Source organism: Hypanus sabinus, chromosome 15 (assembly GCF_030144855.1).
Source record: "Hypanus sabinus isolate sHypSab1 chromosome 15, sHypSab1.hap1, whole genome shotgun sequence".
NCBI classification, from domain to species: Eukaryota; Metazoa; Chordata; class Chondrichthyes; order Myliobatiformes; family Dasyatidae; genus Hypanus; species Hypanus sabinus.
The window spans coordinates 19,476,162-19,484,459 of NC_082720.1; positions in this window are offsets into that span (position 1 = coordinate 19,476,162).

The window sequence follows — 8,298 nt, forward strand, 5'->3', positions numbered from 1 at the left end:
CCCTGCCTTTGTGGCACACACCCAGTAACCGCCGGACGGTGTACGCTGGCTGGTCGTCAATGATCCCGGCAGGTGGAGGGGGTTCGGCAGGAGGGCACAAAGGACTGACAGATACCGGCTTCAATTGGGAAACCTAGAATGCAGGATGGATGTGCTTGGATTTGGACAGTTTGAGTCTGACTGCCGAGGGGGTGACAATATTTTCAATCTCAAATGGTCCCAGGTAGCAAGGGGCGAGTTTCTTGGGCTCGTTCTTGAGGGGGGTGTCTTTAGAAGAGAGCCAAACCTTCTGCCCAGGCCGTTAATCAGGTGCAGGAGTCCGATGGCAATCGGCAAGACTCCGGTTGTGGTCGGATAGCGGGGCAGAAGGTTTGGCTCGTGTGTCTTTCCAGATCTTGCGGCACTGGCGGAGATGGGCCTGAACAGAAGGCGCAGCAATGTCATCTACATGAGTGGAGAACAGAGGGGATTGGTAGCCGAGAAAGCATTCAAAGGGAGACATTCCAGTGGCAGTGCTGACCAGGGAGTTGTGGGTGTACTCTACCCAAGCGAGATGGGTGCTCCAGACAGACAGGTTTTTAGCCGTTACACAGCGCAGTGCTGCTTCCAAATCCTGGTTAGCTCGCTCTGTTTACCCATTCTGGATGAAAACCAGACGACAGATTTACTGAGGCTCCAAGGACTTGACAAAAAGATCTCCAAAGGTGAGGGACGAATTGGGGACCCCAGTCAGAAATAATGTCGGAAGGAATCCCGTGAAGGCGGAAGACGTGCTGGACGAAAAGGTCGGCTGTTCCCCGAGCTGTAGGGAGTTTGGGAAGGGCTACGAAGTGCACAGCTTTGGAGAAGCAGTTTGCCACGGTGAGTACGGCAGTGTTCCCATGTGAAGGGTGTAGTCCCGTAATGAAATCCAGCGCAATATGAGACCAAGGGTGGCTCGGGACAGGTAGGGGACAAAGCAATCCAGCAGATGGTCGGTGGGAGTGTTTTCCACGGGCACAAACAGAACAGGTAGAGACGAAGGAGTGGAGTCAGCGTCCATGGGGGGGCCACCAGAAGTGTCTCTTCAGAAGGGACAGAGTCCGATCGATCCCGGGATAGCAGGCAAAACGAGAAGTGTGCCCCACTGGAGAACCTGAGATCAAACGGAATCGGGCACAAAGAGGCGATTGGAAGGTCCGTTGCCAGGGTCAGGGTGAGTCCGTTGGGCCTCTTTAACTATGGCCTCGATCTCCCAGGTGAGGGCAGCCACTACGCAGGATGGTCTCGGGGTTGTGAAGGCTCTTTTCAGAGACATATTGTTAGAAGAGATTATCGGGCTTCCCGTTCTTCTGACGATAAGTGAGTGTGAATCTGAACTGGCCAAAAAATAATGCCCAACGGGCTTGGTGGGAATTCAGGTGTTTGGCGATTTGGATATATGCGAGGTTCTTGTGATCGGTCCAGACGATAAACGGATGTTCCGCTCCCTCCAGCCAGTGCCTCCACTCCTCCACAGCAAGTCTGACTGCCAGTAACTCCCAGTTCCCTGCATTGTAATTTCGTTTGGTGGGGGATAGACGGCGAGAAAGGAAGGCACAGGGATGAAGTTTCAGATCAGGGCCTGAAAGTTGGGAGAGGACTGCTCCCACCCTAGAGTTGGAGGCATCGACCTCCCCAATGAATTGACAAGAGGGGTCAGGTTGAGCCAGGATGGGAGCAGAGATGTAACACCTCTTCAGCTCTGAGAAGGCAGTGTCCACTTCTGGGTCCCAGTGAAAGTGGGCCTTAGGAGAGGTGAGTCGAATAAGGGGCTCTGGCACACGGCTGTAATCCCTGATGAAATGACGATAAAAGTTTGCGAACCCCAGAAATCGCTGGAGTTGCTCGAGTGTCGTGGGTTCTGGCCACTCCGCTACCGCCCGGATCTTCTCAGGATCCGCCCTCACTTGCCCACTCTCGATGATGTATCCTAAGAAACTGACTGAAGGAACGTGAAACTCGCACTTCTCGGGTTTTACGAATAGTTTGTTCTCCCAAAGCCTCTTCAGAACCTGACGGACATGGTGGGTGTGTTCCTGAAGACTGCTGGAGAAAATTAAGATGTCATCCAAATAGACAAACACGAAATGGTTAATAAAATCTCTAAGGACATCATTTATCAGGGCTTGGAAGACGGCAGGGGCATTGGTGAGGCTGAATGGCGTGACCAGGTATTTGAAGTGACCAAGAGGGGTGTTAAATGCTGTTTTCCACTCATCTCCCTCCCTTATCCTGACCAGATGATAGGCACTTCGTAGGTCCATCTTGGAGAAGATGGTGGCTCCGTGAACAGGTTCGAAAGCAGAGTTGAGAAGGGGCAGTGGATATTTGTTCTTTACGGTTATGCTATTTAGGCCTTGATAGTCAATGCAGGGATGCAGAGAACTGGCTTTCTTCCCCACAAAGAAGAAACCTATGGCAACAGGGGAGGATGAGGGTTGGATAATGCCTGCTGCAGGAGATTCATTTAAGTAAGCCTCCACTGCTTCCCTTTCTGGCCGGGACTGGTGGGTAGAGGAGCTCTGGGGAGAAGGTCAATCGCATAAGGGTGGTGTGGAGGGAGGGAAAGAGCCCATTGTTTGCTGAACAGCTCCCCCAGATCGTGATACTCTGCTGGAACCTTGGATAAGTCAGGGGTTTCAGTGGCCGACGAGGTTGCGGTGACTTTCAAAGGGGAAAGGGCCAATTGAAGACCAGTGGAGAGACAGAACAAACTCCAGTTGTGGGGATTATGGCGGCTTAACCAGAGGTACCCAAGAATGATAGAAGCTTGAGGGGAGGAAATTAAGATAAATTGTACCTGTTCCCAATGGTTCCTGGAGAGAATAAGAGACAGGGGTGGTGTGCAGTGATTGACTCGGGCCTGAAATCTGACGTCCAGTGCCCGGGCTTCCAGAGGGGCACTCAACGGCTCCCGAGGAATTCCGGCCTGGGAAGCTATGTCTTCATCCAACAGGTTTCCCTCGGCACCAGAGTCCACTAGAGCTGACAGAGGCAGGGACTGTTGGTTGTAACGTAAAGTAGCTTGGATCTGCATCTGGGTTCAGGGGACAGAATGAGATGTTGTCTGGCTCACCAGGATCCACCTTTCTACTGGTGAGCCTTCCCTTGAGGCCGAAGGGAGCAGGTTGCATGGAAGTGGCCAGACTGGCCACCATAGAGACACGCCTCAGCTCACAATCTCCAGAGCCGCTCTGTGGGAGGATGGTTCCGTCCCGGCTGCATGGTTCCTCTCCCGGGGCGGTGGAAATGCCGGGCTGGAAGCTATTCCAGGAGCAGGAGCAGAAGAGAGGCTTGTGTTGGTGGGAGACGGTACAGGGTGCTGTGGAGTGGCCAAAGGGGGTGGACAACGAGTTCTCTCCCTATGGCGTTCTCGAAGACGATTGTCCAACCCGGTGGCTAGGGAGATCAAGGAATCCAGGCTGTTGGTGTCATCCCTTGCCGCCAACTTGTCTTTCACCATGTCGCTGAGACCATTCTGAAATACCCCTTGGAGTGCCTCATCATTCCATCCTGAGTCAGCCGCTAACGTCAGCAACTCCACGGAATACTCGGCAACTCTGCAGGAGCCCTGACAGAGAGTGAGTAGACTCAGCGGCATCTTTACCACGGACAGGGTGGTCAAAGATCTTTCTCATCTCTGTGATAAAGGTGGAGAATGAAGAGCAGATATCCGGCTGATTATTCCAGATTACCATAGCCCACGCTAAGGCACTTCCCCGCAATGACCCCATGATGTAAGCTACCTTCGACTTGTCCATGGAGTACGTGGATGACTGCTGATCGAACACAAAGGAACATTGCAGAAGGAAGACCCGGCACTTCCCCAAATCCCCAGTGTAGGGTTCCGGTTCAGGTACGTGCGGCTCTCTTGGCGGGGGTGTTGCTGACACGTAGGGGGTTGCCACTACAGACTGTCTGGACTGGTTCGACAGAGTTCCAGGAGAGGATGGGGTAAGATTAGTGGATACACGGTCCACCTGGTCACTGATCTTCGTTCTGTTAGCGGACAGGGAACGGAGGTTCTCCACGATATCCCGAAGAAGTTGATCATACAGACCCAGTAGGGAGCCCTGGCTGGCGAGGGCTTATTGCAGGGTGCTCGTGTCAGCTGGGTTCATTGTGGCCAGTTTGTTCTGTTGCAACGAGCGATGGAAGTGAACCCAAGTGCAGGACACAGGCACGGAGATTCAGTTTGGATGCTTACGTGGGCGTAAACGCCAAACAGGAGGGATCTTGACACAGAGCCTTGACTCAGAGAAATGGAGTCTCATAGGTAACCTTGAAACTGGAGCTAAACATAGAACTAACGGTTCTAAGTGGTCAGGAAACATAGATATCTCACAGGAAAAAGACCAATGAACTGGCAACTAGTGGTTGTGACGCCGGAGATCTTATACTGTAGTTCTAGATGGAAACCAGGTCTGCCCCGCCATTCAATCATGGCCGATCCTTTTTCTCTATCCTCCTCAACCCCATTTCCCGGCCTTCTCCCCATAACCTTTGATGCCATGTCCAATCAAGAACCTATCAATCTCTGCCTTAAATATACCCAACAATCTGGCCTCCACAGCTGCCTGTGGTAATAAATTCCACAAATTCATCCCCCTCTGGCTAAAGAAATTTCTCCACACCTCTGTTCTAAATGGACACCTCTCTATCCTGAGGCTGTGCCCTCTTGTCCTAGACTCTCCCACCATGGGAAACATCCTTTGCTCATCTACTCTGTCTGGGCCTTTCAACATTCAAATGGTTTCAATGAGATCTCTCCCCCCTCCCATCCTTCTGAATTCCAGTGAGTACAGACCCAGAGCCATCATATGGTCCTCGTATAATAACCCTTTCATTTACGGAATCATCCTTGTGAACCTCCTCTGAACCGTCTCCAATGCCAACACATATTTTCTTAGGTGATGAGCCAAAACTGTTCACTACTCAAAGTGAGGCCTCACCAGTGCCATATAAAGCCTCAGCATCACAACCCTGCTCTTGTCTACTAGACCTCTTGAAGTGAATGCTAACATTGCATTTGTCTTTCTCACCACTGACTCAACCTGCAAGTTAACCTTTAGGGTGTTCTGCACAAGGACTCCCAAGTCCATAAGACCATAAGATATAGGAGCAGAAGTAGGCCATTTGGTCTATCGAGTCTGCTCTGCCATTCAACCATGGACTGATCCAATTCTCCAGTCATTCCCCACCCCCCTGCATTCACCGCATACCCTTTGATGCCCTAGCTAATCAAGAACCTATCTATCTCTGGTTAAATACACCCAAAGACTTGGTCCCCACAGCCGCTCGTGGCAGTAAATTCCACAGATTTACCACCCTCTGACTAAAGTAATTTCTCCGCATGTTTGTTCTAAAAGGATGTCCTTCAATCCTGAAGTCGTCCCCTCTTGTCCTAGGATCCCCTACCATGGGAAATAACTTTGCCATATCTAATCTATTCAGGCCTTTTAACATTCTGAATGTTTCTATGAGATCCCTCCTCATTCTCCTGAACTCCAGGGAATACAGCCCAAGAACTACCAGATGTTCCTCATACTGTAATCCTTTCATTCCTGGAATTATTCTTGTAAATCTTCTCTGAACCCTCTCCAATGTCAGTATATCCTTTCGAAAATAAGGAACCCAAAACTGCACACAATACTCCAAGTGTGGTCTTATGAGTGCCTTATAGAGACTCAACATCACATCCCTGCTCTTATATTCTATACCTCTAGAAATGAATGCCAACATTGCATTCGCCTTCTTCACAACCGACTCAACCTGAAGGTTAACCCTTAGGTTATCTTGCACAAGGACTCCCAAGACCCTTTGCATCTCTGCATTTTGAATTCTCTCCCAATCTAAATAATAGTCCGCACATTTATTTCTTCGCCAAAGTGCATGACCATACACTTTCCAACGTTGTACTTCATTTGTCACTTCTTTGCCCATTCCCCTGAACTATCTAAGTCTCTCTGTAGGCTCTCTGCTTCTTCAACACTACCCACTGCTCCACCTGTCTTTGTATCATCAGCAAATTTAGCCACAGATCTATTAATACTGTAGTCCAAATCATTGACATACATCATAAAAAGCAGAGGTCCCAACACCAACCCCTGTGGAACTCCACTGGTAACCGGCAGCCAGCCAGAAAAGGATCCTTTTATTCCCACTCTCTGTTTTCTGCCACCAACCAATGTTCCACTCATGGTAGTAACTTCTCTGTAATTCCATGGGCTCTTCTCTTGCTAAGCAGCCTCATGGGCGGCACCTTGTCAAAGGCCTTCTGAAAATCCAAGTACACCACGTCTACTGCATCTCCTTTGTCTACCCTGCTTGTAATTTCCTCAAAGAATTGTAGTTGGTTTATCAGGCAGGATCTTCCTTTCAGGAAACCATGCTGGCTCTGGCCTATCTTGTCATGTGCCTCCAGGTACTCAGTATTCTCATCCCTAACAATCGATTCCAACAATTTCCCAACCACTGTTGACAGGCTAACAGGTCTATAGTTTCCTTTCTGTGGCCTCCCGCCCTTCTTAAATAGTGGAGTAACATTTGCAATTTTCCAGTCATCCGGTACAATGCCAGAATCTATCAATTCTTGAAAGATCATCGTTATTGCCTCCATGGTATCTCCAGCTACTTCCTTCAGAACCCGAGGGTACATTTCATCAGGTTCAGGGGATTTATCCACCCTCAGACCATTAAGCTTCCTGAGCACCTTCTCAGTTGAAATTTTTACTGCACAAACCTCACTTCCCTGACACTCTTGAATGTCCGGTTAGACTGCAGATGTTCTCCACTCTGAAGATTGATGCAAAATACACATTCAGTTCCTCTGCCATCTCTGCTTCTCTCATTACAATATCTCCAGTGTAATTTTGTATTGGTCCCATATCTACCCTCGACTCTCTTTTCCCCTTAATATTCTTAAAAAGCTTTTAGTATCTTCTTTGATATTAGTCACCAGCTTCCTCTCATAATTCATCTTTTCCTTCTGAATGATCTTCGTAGCTTCCTTCTGCAAGTTTTTAAAAGCTCCCCAATCTTCTATCTTCCCACTACCTCTGGCTTCCTTGTATGCCCTCTTTTGCTTTTACTTTGGCTCTGACTTCACTTGTCAGCCAAGGTAGTGTCCTTCTTCCCTTTGAAAATTTCTTCTTATTTGGAATATATATCTGTCTTGCACCTAACTCATTTTTTTGCAGAAACTCCAGCCATTGCTGCTCTGCTGTCTTTCCTGCAAATGTGCTTTTCCTGTCAACTTTGGCCAGTTCCCCTGTCATGCCATTGTAATTTCCTGTATTCCACTGAAATACTGACACATTGGATTTTATTTTTTCCCTCTCAAATTTCAATGTGAACTCGATCATATTGTCATCACTGTTCCCTAAGGGTTCCTTAACTCTAAGCTCTCTTATCACCTCTGGATCATTGAACAACACCCAGTCCAACACAGCCGAACCCCTAGTGGGCTCAACAGCAAGCTGTTCTAAAAAGCCATCCCTTAGACATTCTACAAGTTCTCTCTCTTGAGGTCCAGTACTGACCTGGTTTTCCCAATCGACTTTCATGTTAAAATCCCCAATGATTATCATGACATTGCCTTTCTGACACGCTTTTTCAATCTCCTGCTGTAATTTGTAATCCACATTCTGGCTGCTGTTTGGAGGCCTGTATACAACTGCCATTAGGGTCCTTTTACTCTTGTCATTTCTTAACTGAACCCATTGAGACTCTACACCTTCCAATCCTATGTCATCTATTTCTGATGGTTTAATATTATTTCTTATAAACAGAGCCACACACACACCTACTAACCTCAAAGAATTCCAACAAGTTCATCAGGCAAGATTTTCCCTTAAGGAAACCATGCTGACTTTGTCCCATCTTGTCCCGTATCACCAAGTAGTTCATAACCTTAACCCTATCAACATCTTCCCAACCACCGAGGTCAGGCTAACTGATCTATAATTTACTTTCTGCTGCCTTTCTCCTTTCTTAAAGAGTGGAGTGATATTTGCAGTTTTCCAGTCCTCTGGTACCATGTCAGAGTCCAATGATTTTATAAAAGGTCATTACTAATGCCTTCACAGTCTCGACCACTATCTCCTTCAGAACCCTAGAGTGGAGTTCACCTGGTCCAGGTGACTTAAGTATCCTTAGGTCTTTCAGCTTTTAGAGCACCTTCTCCCTTGTAATAATAACTGCACTCACTTCTCTTCCCTCCCACCCTTATACATCTGGGACACATTGAAGACTGATGGAAGACATTTATTTAGCTCT